The sequence below is a fragment of the Megachile rotundata genome, chromosome 1, assembly GCF_050947335.1.
Source record: "Megachile rotundata isolate GNS110a chromosome 1, iyMegRotu1, whole genome shotgun sequence".
Taxonomy (NCBI): domain Eukaryota; kingdom Metazoa; phylum Arthropoda; class Insecta; order Hymenoptera; family Megachilidae; genus Megachile; species Megachile rotundata.
The window spans coordinates 7,530,741-7,555,744 of record NC_134983.1 but is presented as its reverse complement, the minus strand read 5'-3'; the positions used below and the strand labels follow the sequence as shown (position 1 = coordinate 7,555,744).

General features: G+C 32.2%; 1 protein-coding gene across 2 annotated transcripts in view; it reads left to right on the top strand.

Moving 5' to 3' along the window:
* The window catches only part of LOC105661785 (uncharacterized), a 351,630-nt gene that overhangs the window by 300,058 nt on the left and 26,568 nt on the right, over nt 1-25,004 (top strand). For both annotated transcript variants that reach the window (XR_001095029.2, XR_013039152.1), the window contains exon 3: nt 22,408-22,586. The gene's annotated coding sequence lies outside the window, so the exon portion shown is untranslated. The remainder of the gene's footprint in view (nt 1-22,407; nt 22,587-25,004) is intronic.

The following is a 25,004-nucleotide window of genomic DNA, read 5'->3' as shown; positions in this document are numbered from 1 at the left end:
CCTATCTTTCATCGCGAACGTACAATAATTTAAACCGATCCTTTTCGCCCCTCGTTGACCGAGGCTCTGATGTCCTCTCGTGTTTGATTCTACTATTTACTACTCGATGTGTGAATGAATACTTGATTAACGCGATCTTCCTCGAAATAGTTGGACAAATAGCCGTCGTGGAATTAAGAGCGAATCTCTCGGCGGGAATTTTAGGTGCATCTTTTGAATTTGCGAATTTAGAAGAGAATTTGGAGAATTGAGAGGAGAATTCAGAGTTTTAGAATTTGTGTTTGGAAATTTGGAGAATTATGGAATTTGGGAAGTTGGGAATTTGGAAATGCGAAGATTTGGGAATGCAAGAATTTAGAAATGTAGAGACCTGAATTTGGGAGTTTGAAGATTTACGGGGACTTGAGAATGTGGGGATTAGAGAATTTATGACTGTGAAAATTGTGGAATTTAGGGATTTATCAGTTTAAGAATTTGGGAATACGAGGATTACAAAATTTGGAAGTTTGGGAATTTTTTAATTCATAATACCGAGGTCTCTATGTCCCAAATTCTTAGCCACCTAAATCTCTTGATCCCAAATACCTAGATAACAATATCCACAGTTTTACAGGTTTACCAATCTTTAAATCCCCAAATACTTATATCTAAAAAATCCTACTTCCCCAATTTATAGATCTGAAAATCCCTAGATCCCCAAATACCTATATCTTCAGATACCTACACCCCTTAATATCTAGATGAAATACGTAGATCCCTAAATGTGTATATTTCCAAGCTTCTAGATCCTCCAATACCTAAGTCCAAAAGTCTCTAGATTCCCAAATACCTAAGTTCCAAAATCCCTACATCCCCAAATATCTATACCTCTGAATTCCTAGATTTCCAAATACCTAAGTTCCAAAATTCCTAGATCCCCAAATATCTATACCTCTGAATTCCTAGATTTCCAAATACCTAAGTTCCAAAATTCCTAGATCCCCAAATATCTATACCTCTGAATTCCTAGATTTTCAAGTATCTAAGTCCCAAAATCCCAAGATCCCCAAATACATAGATTCCAAAATTCCTAGATCCCCAAATACTTAGGTCCTAAAATCCCTAGTTTTCCAAATACCTAATTCCAAATTTCCTAGATCCCCAAATATCTATACCTCTGAATTCCTAGATTTTCAAGTATCTAAGTCCCAAAATCCCAAGATCCCCAAATACATAGATTCCAAAATTCCTAGATCCCCAAATACTTAGGTCCTAAAATCCCTAGTTTTCCAAATACCTAATTCCAAAAATCCCTAGATCCCCAAATACCTAAATCCCAAATTCCCTAGATCCCCAAATATCTAGGTCCCAAAATTCCTAAATCCCCAAATACCTAAATCCCAAATTCCCTAGATCCCCAAATACCTAGGTTCCAAAATCCCTAGATCCCCTAATCTAAATTAAATACCTAGATGCTCAAGTACTTCAATCTCCAAATCCTTAAATATCTAAATCCCAAATCTGTAAACCAAATTCCTAGATTTCCACATCCCCAAAAAGAATCCTAAAGAATCCCTAAAAACGAACAAATATTAAACCTGACATCAACGAACTAATATCAGCTTTGCTTTCCAATATTTTTTTGTGGTGAATCGCGACATACTCCAACTTAATTAACAGAAAAACCTCTAACAATGTATGATTATAAACGTACAGAGATCTCCACTATAATCATAACAATTTGACAGAAATTTTGAAACAATCGAACGTCGAATGAACGCAGAAGTAAAGACAGAGTGAAAGTTGGACAGCAAGGTAGGCAATCACGTTGAAAACCGATGTTCCGTGGGATTAAAACGCGAAACATATGGCTGCGTAGGGTCGGTCGTCAAACTCCTAAATCATAGATGTCAGCTATGGCGATAGACAGCCGCGCTATCCGCGACTCGTGAAACCGAGGTGAGCAAAACAGCTCTAGAGAGAGAGAGAGAGATAGAGAGAGAGAGAGAGAGTAAGAAGGTGAAAGCACAGCCGTGCCGCGGAGTGACAGGCGGACGTAGTGAGAATGACACACTCGTTTCCATTTGAGCAATTTCAGCGCGACACGAGGCCGAGACGCTGCAACGGCCACGGTTGTCTTGCCATCCGGGGGAAGGGAGGGAAGAAAGCCGACGAAACGCCACGAACAAAAGAGACGAGACAGGGTCTGTGGGGTGCGCAAGCTGTCACCTGCATCGTGTTCTTGGCTCTCCTTCTCTCTGCTTCCTCGTTCTTCTTCCTCCTCTTCTTCTTCTTACAACCAACTTAGTCTCTCCTTTTAAGCACCTTCCACAACGGTTATGCTTTACAGCGATGCAATCGGTTTAATTGGTAGGTTGAGGTCGATTTTTGGATTACAACATATATATAAAATTGATATTTTTCAATTCTGAAATTCTTATTGGTCAAGTTTTACATTTATTGAATTTTTGAGATTTTGAACTTTGAGTTTGGGGTTTGGAGTTTGGAGCTTGGAGCTAGGAGATTGAAGTTTGGAGTTTTTCAGTCTCCCAATTTCTAAATTTTTTACATTTTAAAATTTGCAAATTCCTAAATTCTCAAATTTACAATTTCCGAAATTCCCAAATTCTCAGTTCCCCAAATTTTTCAAATTCCCAAATTTCTGAATTTCCAAGTTCTCTATATACCCAAATTCCTTAAATTTTTAATTTCTAAATTTCCAAATTCTCTAAGTTTCTAAATTTCAAAAATTTGTTAACTCCCAAATTCCCTAATTCTCAAAACCCCAAATTCCTAAATTGTCAAATTGCCAAATTCCCAATTTCTCAAAATTCTCTAAATTCTCCATATTTCCTAAATTCTCTAAATTCCCTAAATTCGCAAAATTATAAAAATTCTCCAAATCTCCTAAATTCTCTAAATTCTCTAAATTCTCTAAATTCTCTAAATTCTTTAAATTCTTTAAATTCTCTAAATTCTCTAAATTCTCTAAATTCTCTAAATTCCATAAATTCCCAAATTCTCTAAATTTCAAAATCTCAAAAATATCAGAATTTCTGAATCTCTACGTTTCAACACTTTCAACTTATCAAATCCTCAAAACATTTAATTTTACCATTTTAAAACTCCTAAAGTACACAAATTTCCAAATCCTCAAATTGTCAACATTCCCCAACTACTATTTCCCAAATCTCCAATTAAACAAATGCCTGCAGATAAAATATGGTCGTGACAATATAGGTTTCACCATGCACGTTGCGTGGCACTACATTACAAATGTCACCGCTCAAACTGATTTAATTTCATGAGATCAAAATCGCAACACGAAATCCAATGTCATACCAATGCGACATCTGGTTTTCACGACGACAAAAGTCACGATATTTCGTGTCGCATATAGTGATACATAAAATACGTATTATATATTAACTCTTTTTTTTTATAACCATCATCGTAACCGAAGGGGAACGAGAAAGGGCACTACCCCAACATAAAAGGCTGCGGTTCTTTTTCCCTACCCTAAACATAATAACTTATACCCTTATAAAATTTTTTTTCTAACAAAAAATTAAATTGCAGTCGTTACTGTCATTTACTGGAATTATGGGCGTTTAGTGAGTATTTATTTTTAAATTGATAGCAAAGTAGAAAAATAAATGAGAAGTGATATATGCATTGGGTTATTCAATGATTCCTTATCGTAACAGAAGTTCACATACATTTTAATAACAGACTTTTAATAATTTCTGCAATTTAAAATAAGAGATCTAAAATCAGTCATTTTGACGGATTTTGTGTAAGTCTAGGGTTAACGATGATTAATATTGAATACACAAAAATCTAAAATCGAATCAAGGTAATATAATGAGTAATAAATCACAGGCTAAAATAATAAGAAACAAATAAGTAATACGATGACAAATTTTTCTTTTCTCTAATTTTTAATCCTCTTGCCTTACAATATCTGCTACATGTGACACTCATGTTTCAATTGTGACAAATCTTACTGGAATGTATTTCAATTTATTAGCTCTTCTAAACACCTGAGCCTCTTCAACTCATGAATCGACATCGCGAATTAACCCTCATCCGTTTACAGCGCCGCAGAAATTGGCCAGTCTGAATCAGCCTTTACCTTGTTTTCCCTTACTCATTTTTCTATCGTTGAAACTCCGCTCGTCCTTTTCTCGATCCTGTACCGAAGCTCCGTTTTCCTTCGCTGCCATATTCGTATTTCTCTTTCTCAGTCTCTTCCGTGGTTCGTTTCTGTCCGCGACTCTATCGTGTTCGCTGAACGACTGGTTGCTCTGTAGGGGTACAATAGCTACCGGCACTGTCCTTGTGTCCCTGTGTCACCGTGCAGCATGCCTAATCACCCTTGGGCAGCCGTCTGCTATTGAGATGTTTAATTAACTCTATTGTGATCCTTTTTCGGATCGTGATTCCTCCGGTACTGACGATTATTTTCAACGGCGTACCAACGCCAGAGGCGTCTTATCCACCGGGAATCACGGACTCTTTGTGTCTTTGATCTCACGAACGTCGGAATTGCCTATCTCTCCCCTTCCGGTTGCTTTTATTATTCCACTAATACCGTCGCTTATGCGATTATTTGCGATGAAACTGCACTTTTGATAACCACGGATAATGGAATTGAATGGGTAATTGTTAATATGTATGTTTCTTGTTTTGTTGGAAGATCTTGATACTTTTGTAAGTATTGTAAAATGTCTGAAATGCAATTACTCACATTCGGTCACTATTTCTATGTTTGATGGTAAGATAAGTTCATTTAAATTCATTGTAAATACATCACCCCATTTTGCAATATTTAGTTGAACAAATCTTTTCAAACAAAATTTTCAAGTCTTGTTAATATTCAGACTCTGGTACGCCTTCAAATAGTAATATTTAGAAACTGAACTGAAGGTTTTATATACAGTAACATTTTTGTGTAATAACATTTTTGATCTGAAGCATAGTTTTCGAGAAAGTCGAAGTTGAATATTAAGTACAAGTGCATTGCTCTATAAGATCCGCCATCTTATATTTTGCAATTTTAATTCATGATCAGTAATCTCGAAAATTGCAGTGCAGATATTTTTTGCGAGCAACTTTTTCAACCGTAATTGAAACTGCAATGTAACTCTTTTGCGCGATGCGAGCGCTATGATTAAGCCGCCATCTTGAATTTCTTCAAGCATCAGAAAGAGAATAATCACGCATTTTAAACCCTGACATGTTGCATTAATTTTTTGATTGTGAAGTGATTGATAGACGTAGCACATTCTATTTATATCTACAGATATTTAGATGTAGATATTTACATCTACAGATTTATTTGCAGGTAAAAAAATTGTTTTCTTAAGATTTCATTTTAAGATATCACTTTATTTTATAAAATAAAACGGAGTTAAATTTATTTTTACCATATGCATTATTCGAAGCGAATAAAATATCAGTAATGAAGTGAAAAATCTTTTGAAACAAGCTTAACAGGGTGAGTTTTTAATTAAATGAAAATTTCAGTATATTTAAAAATCTGTGAAACGAAACACAATAAGGGGGACATATTCACGTAAATGTCAATAATATTTTATTATGGCTACCCTAGTATTTCTACAGGTTTACGGCACGAACAAGGAAGACCGTCATAATACGCTTCAATCAGAGGTGGTAACTAGATTTACTGTTTAAGTGCAGGTTTTTTCGAGTTAAGCGTTGATTGACGATAGAACGTTACTTTTACAACGGTTCGTTCATGATTGCAGCGGAAAAGCAAATTGCTTGTCCCGTTATACTGTTGAATGGAAAATTTAAGAAAATAGTAGGCATTTCTTACTACGTTTATTTATCTTTATAACACGTTTTAATCTTCAAGATGTTTTATAGTATGGAGTTTGTAAAAGTCATGGTGTAGAACTAGGTAACTCCGCTCGTAGTATTTACAATACAAGCTTCAGAAAATATATTGCGTGATAAATTTGACGAGTACATTTCTAATAAATTTAATTCTATTTGAAAAATATTATCCGTTTGAAATAATTTAATCCAAACTTATGTTCATAAGTTTAAATTGTTACGTGGATACTCAGTCTTTTTTGACTTATACTGTTTTTAAGAAAAATATTTAAATGTTACTATAATTGTGGAGAAAAATATTTATTGTAAAATTTTGTCAAATATTTATTATATTTCATGAAAACGAGTACTTTTGTCCTCCACTGTATTTATAACTACAAATATATATTCATTCAAATACTTTTTATTATATTTATTTAAATACATTTTAAGCTATTTTTATTTCTGAGGAAAAGTATTTCTTTCACTTGTAATACAAACTCAGAGTGTCAGTTAGAATCAATAAAACAATTGACATCTAATTTCTATTTTACGTCAAGAATTTCAAGTAGAATTTGTTTTGTTCTGTTTGCATTTGTACATTACATATCAAGTATTCAAATGCTGTATCACATTCCACATATTAAGAATAATTCAGGTAAAAAAATATTTTCTTAAGCAAACATTTTAATTGTTCATAAGATTCCTAGAATGGATTTGTATTTTTTGGTAAACAAGTTGGCCCGAATTTGAACAACCAAATGGCCGACACAGCCCACATTCGATTACATCGCTCTCTTTCCAATGCAATAAATTCATCAGTGTTTTAATTTTCTGAATTATATTACACGATATGACACCGGTAATCGTCTTTTAGATTGTCCGCGATTTTCACTGTAACCAAACCTAAATGTACGCATATTATGATATTATAAATTTTCAAAGCGACCTATCAAGCTACATAACCTATGTATTCGGCTTGAATCCAACGGCGAACAACAAACTGCTGGTTCGTATATTTTAAGAGTTGATGCTGGTAGACGTATTATGTCGTGGATTTCGATTGCACAGCTACATTTCGTGCGGGCACATTGAAGATCGTGGAATACTGGTTCCATAATAGCCAGCGCCGTTTAGATACGAACGTCATTTTGTGTCCGGGACTGGAATGCACTTTGGCTTTCGGTCATATTTATTTTCGTATCTGCTTCCTCTCTTTATTCATCTATTTAACCGCGTTAAATGGCTCGCGATACAGCCCGTAGATTGTGACACAAAGTGTCAGTCAGAAAACAGAAAATTGCGAGGACTAATAATGAAATGTTTCGCCGGATTGAACCGTCCATGCTCAATGAAAACTGTGTTTTATCATTTTCAAACGACGACGAGGTGATTTTGAAATACGATACAGAATAAATACTGATATCTTTCCTCGATGGTTAGCGCAATATACGAGGTAATAAAGTTGCGAATTCTTGTTGCTTTTATTAATCTGAGAAAACACGTTGGATAGCTGGCAATTTATTCAAGCTTTTTATGAAAGACTGTCCATTGTTTCTGCTCGTGTTTTGCTACTTTGCAGTTTCAGCTTCTTTGTGTCGAATTGACACAAATGCTACTTGCGTTAATTCTGTTAGAAACAGATTGAAGTTATAAATTTCGAGACTATTTTAGGCGAGACAATTGAAACGAAATTTATGTGCATACGAAATCAAAAATTCAGTGTTCATTGTTCTGTAATATAAATCTTGAGAGTTGCAGTGCATTTATTGAGTAGGCTTACTACTATAACATACTACATTTCATAATTTTAGTCTAATTTATATACATTTCCGACTTCATTCTCTGCTGTACAGAATTAATCCCAGTATATCAATATGTAACTGAATGTAATTTGTAAAAAATTGCAAATAATAGTAATTACATATTGATGAAAAATCAGCACTGATCATAATAAAATTAAAAGTAATTTTAGATAATTTTAAAATAAAATTATAGTATTAGAATTAGTATACACACATCGTACACGTGAGCTGTAACAGTGACGTGTAAAAATAAAAGACCATTATTTTCGAATGCGTAGCAATAACTTAGACTTAGCTAAACCAGTTCAAGGATACAGCAGAAAATATTGTGAAGCATAAGCAATAACTACTGTACGCCTTACGTACAAGATATTACGTTTAAATATTACGTTTTGAAATAATAGTTACGGGCATTGCCCAATGTCGTTAGACTATTCCTTATTTTCGATAGAAAATATTTCTATTAAAAAAATGTAGAGAATTTATACAATTTGTAATATTTTACAGAGGTACTGAAATTATAAAATTGACACAAAAATAGAGAAATATTTTCTAAATTTTATCAAACTAAAAAATTTTAATTTATAGTAGAAAATTTCTTATCGAATTAATTTATGTAGGATATTTTCCTCGAGGCAACAAAGGAAAAATTTAAATATGCGCGTTTAAAAATAGCAAAAGTATCTAGCTGTTGAAAGAGTGTTTTATATTAAGAACCATCTCATAAAATATAAAATGTAGAAAACAATTTTTTACGATCTTTCCAATTGAGTTGAAAACATCGACAGGATCTTTTCTTCGGTGAGCTCCATATTCGACGACAAAATGAATTTTTTCGGAGAACAGGTGGTTGTAAAAGATCGCATTGCTCGAATATATTTGCAAGCAATCAATTTCTTGTCGAACGTCAATTTAAATTAACGTGTTTGACGTCGATTAAATTAGAAAATCGTTACCTTAAATATCATCGTGTATCTGACTATGTACGTAATTGCAACGTGACAAGAATTTTCTCATCGACGTGTACTTACTCGTGCATTGGAATCAGAGTGTACAGTAACAGCGTACACCTTGTTACAACTTTTTATTCCGATCTGTGCGTGCCCATTGCAACAGCTGTCAGTATCGTGTTTGATAAATGTGTTCAAGTGTCGAAGATAATACGCGAGTCTTAGGCGGAATTATGCAACGATACTTCTATCTAATCATTGAATCATCCAACGTGTTTAAGTGGTAAATGTCATTTCCATAAATGACAAGCTGCCAACACGATAATTAAACAGCAAATTGTGAACGTACCAGATGTCGTTTATGAATGCAGATAGTAATGGCAATAAAAGTTTAATTACGACGTATTTATAATGATTACAGCGTTATTACTGTCTGACGGTGTTATTAACGTTATGCGAATTGATACGAAGAAAATGTTAATTAGCGAGATTTATTTAATTCTGAAACGGTTGCGCCTTGATCAATATTTGCGTGCACGGTTTTATTTATCCTTGCATTACCGATACTTTTAATACACACCACGCTCATTACATGTCTCACTATTATCTATGTAAAGCAGGTAAATATTACCAGCTGTCACGATCGATCAAATATCCTTCATTACTTGCTGTAATCATTAGTGATGTGGTTGACGTTAACTGAATTTCAATATTCCTTCTTTTTGTAGTATTCATTCGACATGATTTTTTGCTTTATTTTGCGTATTTTAATATTTAATGACTTCGAGGTATTTAGCACGAAACGGTTTAAGTGCAAGCGGTAATTTCTGTTTTTATGGGGTCACATTTTAAAACCTTTTTTGTAATATAAGAATTTATCGAGTTATAGTTGTAAAATAAAATAATTGCATTTTAGTAATAAATTCGTAATTTGAAATTAGAGGCTGAATTTATAGCTCTTCAAAATTAATCTGCTTTAAATAAAAAGGCAATATATTAACAATTTAATACACTTAATTTATAATTTTAAATACGTAATTCAAAGCTAATTGCTACAATATTAAGATAAATGAAGAACGTTGAAATATTATGCATTGCATTATAAAAATCCTCGAATCTGTAAATTATAAGTAGAATTAAGCTGAAAATTTTACCATATTAAGAATACCAATCAAGCTTATGATATTGAAAATATAAATCGCGATATCATAAAGCAAGTAGTTAATTACGTGATAATTTATTATTATTTAATTTACCATTATTTCATTAGTTATCTATTACGAAAACTATTCAAAATAAGCATCAATATTCGTCCTTACATTTTAGCAATATTTACAAATATAAAATGTATCTGTCGTTGTTTCGCTTGATCACTCAGACTGTAACATGTTACGTGTATAACTTTTTACGCACATATGTATAAGGAGGTTCAAGTAAAACGTACATAGTAAAATATTTTAAAAATTCACTGTGACAATTCAAAAAATCATTTTCCAAATGCAAATAAATATTATCATACGTGAGATGTGCTGTTTGACTGTAGATTATTATTACAAAAATAAGTATGTACTTATATGGTATTGTGTGATCATAAAATCAATTGGGAAATTCACAAAATGTATTTACAAATAATATAGGTACAATAACGATTTCAGTTAGAACTGAAAAAATATTTAGTGGAGTACTAAACATTTATAGTATACTTATACATATGCATACATATGTAATGCATTAAAATGTGTTATATTATTACTCTTTCTAATTACAAGCAAAATATAGCCTACATTAGCTTCTATCAAGGTAGTTTCCAAGGTACTATCAAAAGTAGCAAAAATAATATAAAAATTATTCTCCTTTCACGTAAGACTATTCTTTCAAACATTAAAACTCACATATTTCCGTAACTTCGAATAACTTCTAAGAAAAATATTTGATCCAATTTTCCACCGCAAATAAAACTATAAAGTGTTACATAAAAACATGCTATGTCCCATCACTCGGCAACAAAATGGCGGAAGATGTCTCACCTCCTTCCGCAGTTTGATGTACTTTATTTTGAGTTTCCCTGTACGCACGAAGCATCGTGTTGCCTCGTAAAAAGTTAAACGTATTACACGTCCACGCTGCGGCTCTGACCACGTTGACATTTTGTGTATAAGCACGCAATATAATTAGCGGCCATAACCATAAATAAGATAATTTGCATGTATTTTGTATAATAAAGCTATTTTACGCCGAGGCACGAATCTCGTGCTTTATGGCCACCGGTGTAAAACGACGGAAAAAGAAATGATACGTGTATAAATATTCCCTGGAGATACGTAAAATTGCTCCACACGAAATCGGGAACACACCGCGAACGCGTTTTCATCGCGGGTCTCCGGAATTTATAAATCCTAATTACCGACGGAGCAACGTTCGCTCTTCCGCTTTGCCCACGTCGCTACTTGCACGAACGGAATACATGACTCAAAAACGCTTATATGTTTCTTTGTTTGGAATACAAAAGATACGCTTTCTATACACCTTCTCGGAATTGTTTATAAAATACTCACCAACCTTTTATTACCGTCATTATAATGTCTTTCCGACGTTTTGTATTTGGAATATTAAACATCATTGAGAATCAGGAATCATGTGTAGGAATGAATAATTCACTCTTTTTATAAGTTACTCTTTAACTGATTTATACAATATTTTATTTAGAAGTAGATGGATATTTTTAATGAATGATAGTAATTTTGAAGTCATTTATCATATTGAAGTCGTATTTAATTTATAATATAGAAGTCACGTGTAACACTTGCATAAACGTATGATATAATTTCATATATGAAGATTGTTCATTTGAAAGTATGTTATATAGGGTTTTTATGAAAGGATACCACCTTATGAAGCGACAATACAGTTTTCTTTTAATAAGACAGTATTTTGTAGGAAATTTCTTTTAATGTCATTCAGTAAGGTTTTATTAATAAATTCAGTACAATGTTGCAATAGAAGAAATAAATAATATGTACACGTATTTTCAATTTTGTAACATTAAAAGGTCTTAATGAATGCTTATTTTTCTAATAACCCCAATTGCTTTATTTTATACTTTATTTACCAGAAGAGTTGCAAAGAATTGTCTCAATTTTAACTCAGAATTTTCTTTTAATTTTATACGAACCCTAAAAGTTTATCATTTTAAACACAAAGTTTTATACGAACCGTTAGAAGCGTTTCACGGACACTTTTATTGAAGTCTTAAAGTACAAGTTTAATATGCTTTAAAACATCCATGTGGCTTTTGCAAAAATCCGTCACGGTGAGAAGGTCAGTCGTGTAATCGTTGCAACGATCGTATTCACGGAAAAATTTAATATGTCATCCATACAAATAGCCCAATTTCAAGAATCTTAGCGGTATCCTGTCCTAACACGGCCAGTAAATGCCTGGTTATATGAGAATAACTGTAATGCACCAGGTTTCTGAGGATACATAAATTTCAGGGGAATGATAGAGCCAGAAGCGCTGTTACGCCACTGTCGCCAGCAATGTCAAGCAGTCAAGCAGTCAGGTAACTTGTCTAGCATACAAATTAAGAGTATAAACATGTCTTCATTATCTACCGGATTTATATTAAGAATACATCTATGATTTATGGGAAGGATACATCTATTACTTGTCAGTACATTTTGATATTTTATCTACATTTATATTTGATATTTCATTGCTGTTGTTTATTCTTTAGGTAAGTTTAAAAATTTAAGAAAATTTGAAATTCTGTTGGGGTTTAGCGCAAGTGATGGAAAAATCGTATGTTGTATTGGGAATGCAACTACATTCGGAGTGAAAATGTTCTCTTTAAAAAATCATGGGTTTTCATTAGTTCAAATGAATTTTCATAACTTTTTGAATATTGTACATTTTTTATCTTTGTACTCATTGAGACTGTAAATCAGCATACGACTTACGTACATTAGAATAGTTTCTTCCAATTTGACTTAAATCTATCTTTTATTAAGGGCGTGTGAGATGGACCAACTTTTTAAAATGGAAATGTTTTAATTTACATATTTATGAATATCGACATTTCAAATTTGTAAGATTCTAAATTTCTAAATTTTTAAAATGAAATATGATAAAGTCTCTAGATTCTTAAATTCATAAATTGAACATTTTTAAATATAAAAATTCATAAATTAAAATTAATTTAAATTAGAAAACTCAAAAATTCAAAATTACCTAAATTAGAAAATTCGCAAATGCAAAATTACCCAAATCAGAGAACTCAAAAATTCAAAATTATCTAAATCAGAAAATTCACAAATGCAAAATTACCCAAATCAAAATATTCATAAATTCAAAATTACCTAAATTATAAAATTCGCAAATGCAAAATTACCCAAATCAGAGAACTCAAAAATTCAAAATTATCTAAGTCAGAAAATTCACAAATGCAAAATTACCCAAATTAGAATATTCATAAATTCAAAATTGCCTAAATTAGAAAATTCACAAATGCAAAATTACCCAAATCAGAATATTCATAAATTCAAAATTGCCTAAATTAGAAAATTCACAAATGCAAAATTACCCAAATCAGAATATTCACAAATTCAAAATTACCTAAATTAGAAAATTCACAAATGCAAAATTACCCAAATCAGAAAGTTCATAAATTCAAAATTGCCTAAACCAGAAAATTCACAAATACAAAATTACCCAAATCAGAAAGTTCATAAATTCAAAATTATCTAAATCAGAAAATTCACAAATGCAAAATTACCCAAATCAGAAAGTTCATAAATTAAAAATTGCCTAAATTAGAAAATTCGTAAATACAAAATTACCTAACTCAGAAAGTTTATAAATTCAAAATTGCCTGAATTAGAAAATGTACAAATTCAAGCTACCTAAACTAACAAATTCATATACTCACAATTACCTAAATTAGAAAGTTCATAACTTCAACATTCCTAAACATAAAAATTCATAAATTCAAAAGTTACATAAAATTTTGTACGAAATAAAACTTGTCTGAAAAATCATATAAATTATAAACATGAGCCAAAATGTAAAAATGCGCTGTAACTTTTATAAATGAACCTCCGTCACATTTTTATTCATCCACCCCTTCTTTTTCGTCATAAATAATCCATTGCACGAATTACTATTAAACAAAGTAAATATGCAAAAGATTTGATTAAACTAATTTTCTCTAAGATTCTTTATTTTAATACTCATTTTACCAAATACTGTTTAGTCACTTTCATAAATATTCTTCTAACTGTACAACATCCTAATTATACCGTGTTTATATATAACTCATAATTTATTTGATGTTCTCATTATTGGAACACAATTTAAATTCCACATAAAGAAAAAAGATAGTGTCAAAGAAAAACGAGATGCTTCATAAATTCTTATTAAAGCGAATGACGTGGGAAGTTAATCTGTAAAAAGCAGCGGTGGAATTTTGATAAGCATCAACGAAGAAGCAACGGAAACGGAAACATCGGAGGTACTGTGTAGATTTATTTTATCTTATAAGTGGCAGGGTAGTTAAACAGATTAGGTGATAAATTAACTGCGAGCGTATTATGAAAGCATTTATTCCTGTAATGGTAGAGTAGAATGAAGTTGAAAGCAACAACTTAAGCGTTTTAAAAGACAGTATAGATATCTCGAATATTACGAATTCGTATCATTAAAACTTCCATAACGTGTGATAAAAAATAACGATTATAATATATTACAATTAATTCTAAAATTAATATTAATAGTAATTCGTATATAGTAATTTTGAAAACTTAGACTTAAATTTGAAGTGTAAACATATTCACAACGTGTTTCAGTGTTGTATTCTATAACATTAAATTATCATATTATTCTTAATAATATAATTGAAAATAGTCGTCGTTAAAATTAGTCTACTGCTATTGTCAATTTTTGATTAATAAAAGAAAACAAATTAATAAAATGAAAGTTGACTTGGAATTTTTTTTAACTGCTTTAATGTCAATTTATATCTTCAAAGTGTTTTAACATGTATTAGAAATCTACTAAATATTGTAGAAATCTACCGGTATAATATATTGTAGAAATCAACTGGCATAATACATGGTAGAAATCTAATTACTGTGTAAAAATAAAATGGGAAGTTTTGCTATTGTATTAATTAAAAAATATTTACAATTAAGAAAGAGAAATTGAAGAAAACAGATGAAAACGAAAACGGAAACAGAATCATCCCAGAATCCATTATTCATTCCAATAATATTGAAACCTATTAAAAATAGATAATTATGATAATAGATTAAAGCAGAAATAAATTTGATTGAATGTTAACCGTCATCGTTCAGTTCATTTTTATGCAAATGAGTGAAGGGTGAGTGAAACTTTGTAGCTCAGAGTTTTAATGACCTGAATAATATTACACCGCTTGTAACTTACAACATTACGATTATTACCGACTGTCAGGCAGATACAGCTTAATTATAGCTAGAAAATGCACGACAGCTTATAAAAACACCGTAATATGTCTAATCTGAAATCAGCGGTCGATCTTTATCAGTAATTTCAGTCGCTTAATTAAAAAGAAAAAAGAAAGAACGAGGTGTGTACGACGCGCAAGTGTACATTTTAAAAAAGCATACCGTAATCGTAATCTGAATCATCGAAGCGTTGGCTTGTTGCGTGTGACACATGGCGGTAAAGCAGCAATTAGCCGAACTACGTCTCCATCAGCACTCGAGCCGATACACGTTGCTTCATTAGGAGATAATGAAGCGCTCGAGTTAATAATTTCCTGTAAAGATCCGTAATTACCTACGTGATACCCTGAGGTAGGGGAGGAGATAGGTGGCTGTAATGACTCGAATGTTAATTGGGGCCACAATAAATATAATAAATATGATCTCATCATTACTGTTGCATCATTCAAAGACGAGCTTTATTCTCGATTTACGCCTGCTTGTTTTTTACATAAATCCATTATCGTGTTATTTAATTTCACTTCCAGTATATTCGATCTAAACTTTCCACGAAATTAGCCAATTTTATAATTACAAAATTGAACTTTCAATATTCTTTTGTAGCATATCCAAACATGCTGTTAAGGTGATAGTTTCACATTCGTTTCTCTGTGGTCATCTTGTTTGTGTATATTAGCATCTGTCTCAATCTTGCACCTTTGAAAATTCGACTTTATTAAACTTGTGGTATTTATTGCTGTCTAAAAGTACCTAACTACCTTGTGATGAAGTCTACTGATGAGTGCTGTACTCGTAGAAACTTCATTTAGAATTTTTGAAGGTGAAAGATTAAGAGATGCAGATGTACGCAAACAAGATGGCCGCAGAGGAACGAATGCCACGCTTAATGTGTGAAAATTGTTTTGATGAATCTATCAAAGGTGCCAATACTGATTTTTTTTTTAATATATTTCTTAAGAAGATATTTTTAGTACTTTGTTATTTAAAAATACGTAGAAGCATATATTTAAAGATTTTTTATATTAGGATTGTGAATTAATTTAAACCTCTGTTAGCCATACTTTCAAGTACATCTGTATTATTCACAGTAAACATTCCATGGCGATATTACAAGTTACCTGACTTTTAGGTTTTATTTTGAATGTCAAATTTGATGTATGAGTAAATATGACATATAATTAAACCAGATGTACGATAGTAATTTGAATAACAATGTTCCAACATCTTTTAATTCAGCTATCATCTTCATATTGTTAAGATGAATCCTCATGTTGATAAGAATTTCCATTATAAACTGAAATAATATTAATACAATTTGATGTGTTGGTTATTCAATTATTATAAGTATGTAGATCAATTTAAAAATTGCTATATATTTTTATAAAACCTTACAATATTTTTAGTTTATAAAATATTATGAAAAGTTTGCAATATACTATTTTTAGGATGTCAATTTTGTATGACTTAAGATTTAAGTATAATTTTATGGAGTGATGTATTGAATATATATTTATAATTATATGAAGTATAATTTTACTATTTACATTTGTAATTATCAGGAAAATAATTTCACTGTTTACATTTAGAACCATATGGAACGTAATATTAAACTGAAAGGATGAAATGGTTGAATTGAGCACATAAATCAAATTCATTTTATAAAAGAAAACTTCGAACTGATAATAAAAAGTTCAATTTTACTTCGAGCGATGGTTTCCGACAAATTGCGCAACATCACATTTATTGCAATTTTGTACACATGGAGGTGTACATGTTCAGTGATATAACAGTTGTACTGTTTCCAACATTATTATTAATATCTGTGCTTATTTTAAGCATAGAGTCATAACGAAGTAACATGTGGTTAATGTATGTATTTGACATTTAATGTTCGTCAAAAATATGTTGTTCACAGAAAGTAACTATTAAAATCTGAATAAATCCGTTAAACAGAATTTTGTTTAAAATATTTACATAAAGGCATGAAGTATATATTTATTAACTTTAAAAAATGTATTAATAATTAAAAAGCAAACCACAATTTTTTTATGAAAGTAAATAGACGGTAACAATTTCTTTTGTCATGGAATTGTGTCAGTCATTGAATTTAAACTTTTGTGAAGGATAGTTGTTCTAAAGATTTATTACCGAAAATTTATTAAAATTTATTAAAAATATAAGCTAAACAATAGGGAGAAAATATAAGTTAAAAAATAGCGTAAACAGTATAAGTTAAATAAATTAATACATTCTTCTGTTATAATTAAAAATGTGCCTTCAGTTTTCTTGAACTGTAAATGTTTCAAATAATTTTATGTATTTCCATTTCACTTCAAGTAATCTTTCGAAAATTTCACCAGTATTTTGCAACATTAAATTGAAACGATATCGAGGAAACGAATGCTTTCATATTACAGAAAAGTTACGGTTGAAATATTCTTTTTATACAATCTTGTATTAATAATTGACGTAACAAAGTGAATCGTACAATGGAACATTCATTTCAACGCTGCAGTTGATATTTTAATGTCATCGACAAAATGAAATAATAAAGGTAGTATGCGCTTCAAAATTTCTTTACGAATGAAAGCATATTTAATCTTTTACGTTACTAAATAAAATGAAAAAAACTTGAAATCAATATTAATTTACAATTAACATTTTGTTTAAAAAAAATGGCTAGTTACATTGAAGTTGCAATGAGATAAAATATTGATATGTGTATACAATATAATTTTACTTTTAAAAATTGTTCATATTAATGTAATATTATGTAATACTTATAATAATACTAGAAGTCATTTTATATATTATTTATAATAATATTAAATGTAGTTTTACACATTATTTACAATAATATTAAATGTAGTTTTACACATTATTTACAATAATATTAAATGTAGTTTTACACATTATTTACAATAATATTAAATGTAGTTTTACACATTATTTACAATAATATTAGAAGTAATTTTAGATATTATTTAAAGTAATAATAGAAGTAATTTTACGTGTAGTCTTTTCATGAAGAAATCTCCCAAAATTAAAAACAGAAGAGTATAGTAAAAACCGATAAACTTTTCCCTATTATTTCAAAACAAATTTTACGAATCTTTTTAACACAAAAAACACGGAATCGTAAACAAATTTCTTGATTACGAGTAACGCCGCGGTCGAACATAAAGTAAAGGTTAAAAGATACAAATATATGGGTACGTGACTTCAAAGTTGCACGACGTTATAGAAGGTTAACGTAGAAAACGTTAGCAACATCAACAATGAATTTAAATGGCCGCGGCAGTGTTATATGTATGCGGTATCGCTATTAAAGGTACATCGCGCGTAGAAATCTTAACTGTTTGCTATGCTGCGTTAAGGTTTCATAACCGTAAGCGGGATAACCCGGTGGTTCAATCGTTCTCAACGAGGGGGAAAAAAGCGAAGTTGGAAAGTTAGGCTGAATCGAAGCAAAGCATCGTGTAACCGAGCTACGTGTTTCCAGAGGCATTATGAAAGAAAAAAGTAAAGAGGAGTAGAAGGGAAAAGAAAAATAAGAGCAAGCGCGAGAGCTTCCCTTCGCAGATTTTTCGTGACAAGATAAGCCACGTCCTGTTTACTCTGGACTGCTGTGGCGTACGAAGATGCTCGTTAAGGCTTTTAGTGGCGGCGCATCGCGCGAGCACCCACAAAGTCGTATATCACCCGGGGGTACACCTCGGTTTGTACTGCTACCTTAACTCGCCGCACGGAAACCCTTGCAAAGAAAACAACGATTCTACATTAACCCTCGTACGACGAACACTAGCTCATTTCAGAGTCACTTTACCATTTTTTTATCCGTCGATCATACCGACCACCCCCTTTTACAGGGTGTCCCTCGACGACTAATTTTATCGATGTAAAATCCCCGTCGTTCATTGCATAGGGAAAATTTATGAATTACTGAGACTGTTTGTGCAATTTGGGAAATTTTTTTGCGGTATGAATCCCAGTTGGGTATAGGCTGCTTCAATTTCTTAGCAACAAAATTTGACGTATTATTATTCGTTAACAAATTTTTTATTAAAATTTACACTGTTAAAAAGTTGGAATTAAATTACAAAATGAGAATGGACTACTTTGTTGTTTGATATGTACGGGGTGTTTCAGTTTTGTTCGCATAATTTTGTAAATATATTCTATAAATGAAATAAGGAAAAAATGTTCATATGAACATAGGATCTTGAATGCGTTAAGAGTTATTGAAAATAATAAGAAACTATTATAGTATTGACGGCCATTTTTGCATATGGAACATGTTACACATTCTGACGAGTATTCGAATTCATTTTTCTCTGAAAGATGTTATTTTATATTCTCCACTTCTCATGTAGAATCATCCCTTTTCTCTCCAACATGATATCCTAATAATATAACATCATAATATTACTATAAAGTAATATTACAAACTTTGATTTACTGACATAACTAACTTTGACAACTAAAAAAAATGATCAAGATTATACAAAAATGTCCGTATTACCATTAAAAAATAATAAACATACTTTCGTGAGTAATTTTAAATTTGGGACCGTGTTACAGAAAATTTGTAATCAAAATTGTTTATGGGTTTGAGCCAAAGATAAAATCGAGCGTAGCTTGTAAGGTGTAACACAATCCTTGCACGAAAAAGAAAAAATTCTGTAATGCAACTAATATTCATGAGGGTATCGCGCGAAAGTGATCAAACGAGCAACCAAGCTACAGAAGATCGGAGGCGTTTTAACCACGTAAAAGACACCGCCTAGATAAATATGCGTGGTGTGCTGGAGCGGATCGCTTAGTACGTCCATTACGGGTAAAGATTTCGCGATCACCAGACTATTACTAGTCGTTGTTAACTTTTTCGCTAATAGCAGCACGCATATAAAGCAGACAACCATTTACGTATACAGTGTTTCGAAAACAAGTTCAGTAACTGCGACTAGATAATGCTAAGTACGGATTAAATAATTCTCGCCGAGTATGTCAAGAAAATTAATATTCTTTATTCTGCAGGAGGTGTTCGAAGCACGTGTATTAAGATTTTTATGACGGCGTCGTATAACGTTAATGAGCACTTATAAATAAACTTTGGCTAATTTAAGCTATAAAGAGGTGTGAATAAAATCATGCAGATTAATCTACTGTAAGAAGATTATTGGTGAACAAGGTGCAGAAAATTGCGGATATTAAAGAAGGAAGGTTGTAAGATAATCCTTTCTGCTACATGTAACGAACGACGAAGTCGATTTTTAACGATGTCAGAATTTTTTAGAAGATTTATTTAATATAGTATCATCTATATTTTTGCATGTAGGAGTGCAAACACTGTTTTGTGTTATGTCTTTATTCATCATGAGTGTTTTACCTCTTGCCACTAATGTATAGCAAAATTACATACTAACATGTGTTGCAATAGCAAGAATTAAGATTGCAATATAATGTTAAAAATTCTACTACGATGCTTGTACTGTCTATATCATCAATATTCTCAAAAAATCTATATTGTCAAAATACCTAGCGATGTAATTAACAATATAGATAGAATTTGACAAATAAGAGATAAAGTAAATCTCCATACCTTACAAGAATTCGTTACAATGATTGTCCGGTATAAAATAAAGAAATATGGAGGGAGATTTGCAAGTTGGAAGGTGCGTTCGAGGCAAGTCCTGAGCGGGAAGGAGAGAAAATGGTATGATGTAGAAGGGCTATAGGGTGAGAAAAGGGAGTGAATAAGGAGGGAAAGAGAGAGGCAGGCAACAAGCGAGTATACTCCTCGAACTGCAAGATCCAGGATCCGATATATCCAGTCGAGGTGAGGTACGAAGCAATAACTGGTCATGTCGCCCAGTAATTCAGTAGCCAATTAGTTAGACGGCGGCGGGAGAGTTGGCGAAGATGTCTATCTGGTTTCGTACCAGGCGGCTGCACCGGCGAGCTGTTGCAGCTTCCTGCACCGTTGCACCTACACGAGTATGTGGCGTGCTTACACATACCTCTATAAGCAGAAAAGTGCAACACGAGTAGAAAGAGCGCCTCGTGAGGGGCCTCCGCAAGAGACAAGCGTGTACCTCCTGGAAACCGATTCAACGGTGATTTCTGTTCTCCTCTGACAAAGACCGATCTAAAAGATATATTGGACATATATTGCGGTAAGCGCCGCAAATATTTTCACCCGTTACACCGAGAGAAAAAATCTTCGATAAAGCTGTACGGTTCTCTCCTTTTTTCTAGCCACCCCATTACCGCCATGCTCGACGAAACGTAATTAGATAAATGTTGTAACAGATGTCTTAAGTCAAAATCGTAAGTACCTCGCATAATCGCTTATTCGCTAACATAAATCATACCGCCACTATTAGACCACTAATGGCCGGTACTCTATGAATGGAATTCATGATTCTTCCTTTCAAATGCGTTTCTTTCAAATAAAAACACGACGATGAGTATTTCTGGCTTTCGGGGTTCATCCTTTTTTTGATACTCGTATCATGACAGTGTAGAATGGTCGTTTATTTATTTGGTAAAATAGAGGGCTGTCTCATGAGCAAGTTAAGGTATTTGTTTATTCGTACGTGGATCAGACACTTCAAACTTAATGATCACATATGTAACGGTAGAGCAGAATTAATAGTTGTTTACTCATTTGATAAAATAAAGGACAGTCTGGTGAGCAAGTTAGGCGTATTTGTATCTGTTTGTGGATCAGATACTTTTTGATACTTAATGATCACAGCTGCAGTTTGGGTAGAATTAATAGGTGTTAACTTATGTGATAAAATAAAAGACTGTTTGGTAAATAAGTTAGGCGTATTTGTTTATCTGTTTGTGGATCAGATACTTTTTTGAAACTTAATGATCACAGGTGTAACGATAGGATAGAATGAATAGGCGTTTACTTATTTGATAAAATAAAAGACCGTCAGGTAAGCAAGTTAAGCGTATTTGTTTATCTGTTTGTGGATCAGATACTTTTTTGAAACTTAATGATCACAGGTGTAACGGTAGGATAGAATGAATAGGTGTTTACTTATTTGATAAAATAAAGGACCGTCAGGTGAGCAAGTTAAGCGTATTTGTTTATCCGTGCGTGGATCAGATACTTTTTTGAAACTTAATGATCCCAGTCGGAACGGTAGTGTAGAATTAACGATCGTTTATTTGTTTGATAAAATAAAGGAGCGTGTCGTAAGTTAAGCGTATTTGTTTATCCGTGGATAGATCAGTGACGTTTGCGTAAAAAATCGTGAGAGAAATCGGCGAAAGATTTCCGAAAACGGTCAAAGATTGATCTTCCCGCACGGCGGGTACCGTTTAATGTTTCAGCTGCGAGATACCGCAATGTCGAAGCAGAAGGAATCAACGATAAATCTTGGAGCCGCGGTATCGAGGGCTGGTCTTCCGAATTTAAGAAAGTGGATTTCAATTAGCCCGAAGACTTTGGAGGCGACCGGCAGCCGATAAAATAACGAGGAGCCAAGCCCTTACACAAGCGTCTGAGAGAGGTAAACCAACACTTTCTTGGCTCTTGGGTGAATTATGCTCTCCCCGGACCGTAACTTACCCACACGGAGTTAATGCGTGCTTGTGCAATCTTGCCTGCCACAGTCCAGCCTACCTGGGCTAATGAGTAGGTGTTTGTTGGACATTCTGACACGTTTTACGACTCACCAGATTACTTCCCCTCCTTTACGCCCCGCCTCCTCTTCCTGTTAGCCGATAGATAGAGCCGCCGGTTGTTGCGAGCGTGCCGCCATCTACAAAGATCGGAATAGGACAGAGTTGATTTACTACGAGCAAGCTGTACGATTTCATTCGAGGATATGCCTGGTATCGCCAGCTCGTTACTCTTTCCATCTTGTCGAACGAAATCGGCTACCCGATCAACTCAAGCATTAAAAATTACGATTGATGCTGATATAGTGACTCGACTCTTTCATTTTTTTCTTTCGAACTTTACTACTGGTCCATAAGTTATACCAGCGAACGAAGAGGTCACATTTTAGTGTATGTTCCTAATATGACACATCGAAAGATTAATCTCTCTTTTATGGTTACATGTTATAAATGATATCTTACAAAGGGACCTTCTCTGAGGAAATAAATGAAACTTATAATATTTACGGAATTTGTCTTCCTGTTTACGAACTGTTATTCATTCGAATACTTGATAGTTTTGGAGATATTTATTATTGAACTTTCAATGTTAAATAGGAAGTAAAGTGCAGGCAATATCTATATCCTAAAATATAGAATTTGCAGGTCGGAGTGTAAGGTTCGATTCACAGTAGTGCAGAATTGTTTTATTTTCTTTTTTTACACATTTATTGTAGAATTATATACAAGTAAAAAATATATTCCAACAGAGTACAGTTGCATTTGTTTACGGCCATCTTGTTTGTTTACATTAACATCTCAAACTTACCTTCCAAAATTCGACTTTATTAAACATGAGGAATTTATTGCTGTCCAAAAATACCTGACAACCCTATCCTGCGTGCTGTACTCGTAAAAACTTCATTTTTGCAATCAACGAGCCTCATGATAAAATTTACGAAATCGACTTGTCTTGCGCATCGCATATACAAAAGTGACAAGTCGATTTCATAAATTCGACCATGAGGTTGATGATCGCAAAAATGAAGTTTTTACGAGTACAGCACTCAGCAGACTTCATCACAGGGTAGTTAGGTATTTTTGGATAGCAATAAATACGCGTGTTTAATAAAGTCCAATTTTGGAAGGTTTGAGATGCTAATGAAAACGAACAAGATGGCCGTAAACAAGTGTAATTCTCCGCCGTTGTGAGATAAACTTTATATATGTTTTCTGCAAAATATTGTCATTCATAAATATTTACTTACAGTTATACAAATATACATGACGTGTACATTGCGTCATATACGCCGTATAAAAGTATAAAATATACTTTGAGAATAACAAAAGATCTTCACGGTGCTTACACATTAATGAGATGTAAATCCCTAAATATAAAAGCATTATTATATTATTTATAAATAATGTAATAACTTTTATTAAGAGAGTTTATACGAAAATCAATTAATAAGAAATAATAACATTAGTTCGAAAAATTGTTTTATTTTTAAGTGAAGGATATCATACATTTATATCATAGGAACAATCGGTAAGAGCAAAGAAATAATTAGTAAGATTAATTTAAATATTTATCGCTTTAATTACGTTTGACGTGTGCAGTTATATATATAGCAATTTGTCACTTTTTATTAGTCAGTCTCGTTTCCATCTCTTCAAAGCGATATAAATTCATTTTCGTTATTTTCGGATTATAACTTCATACTTGTATCCGAGAACTAATTCATAATTTATCACATTTTTTATCGAAATAGCTGTTCGGAACTTTCAATTAGATCTTAATCTTGTATATCAGTTCATTAAGTGAACGTATAAACTAACTTTGCTGTTTTCTGCTATTAGATGTGATTTATATTTCATATCGTTAATTATCTTAATTACAACTGCATCTCTTTGAAAAATTACTTAATTTCAAATAATAATAATCTTTTTGCAATTATCTTATCTGTTAAACTTTTATTTCTGTTTTTATATTTTCGCAGTCTTTTTGTAGTACATCTTAATACTTTCTATCTGACTATAATGAGAGATATTGGAATCGAATCCTATACGCTGAAAGTACTTTTTCATATTCATTTTTCTCATATTTTTCATATTTTCGTACGACAATAAATATTCTACAGTAGAATACTATTCAATAAAAGCAAAAATACTAAACAGCAAGAATAACAGACCTTATACAATATTATAGCAAGATAATATCACTGATTCTGATATTTTTAAATATTAACAATATCGATTATCTTCCTAGATTTTTTGCTGAACTGAAAGAAGTAGATTTTTTCCCTTGTAAAGTAATAATAATTCAA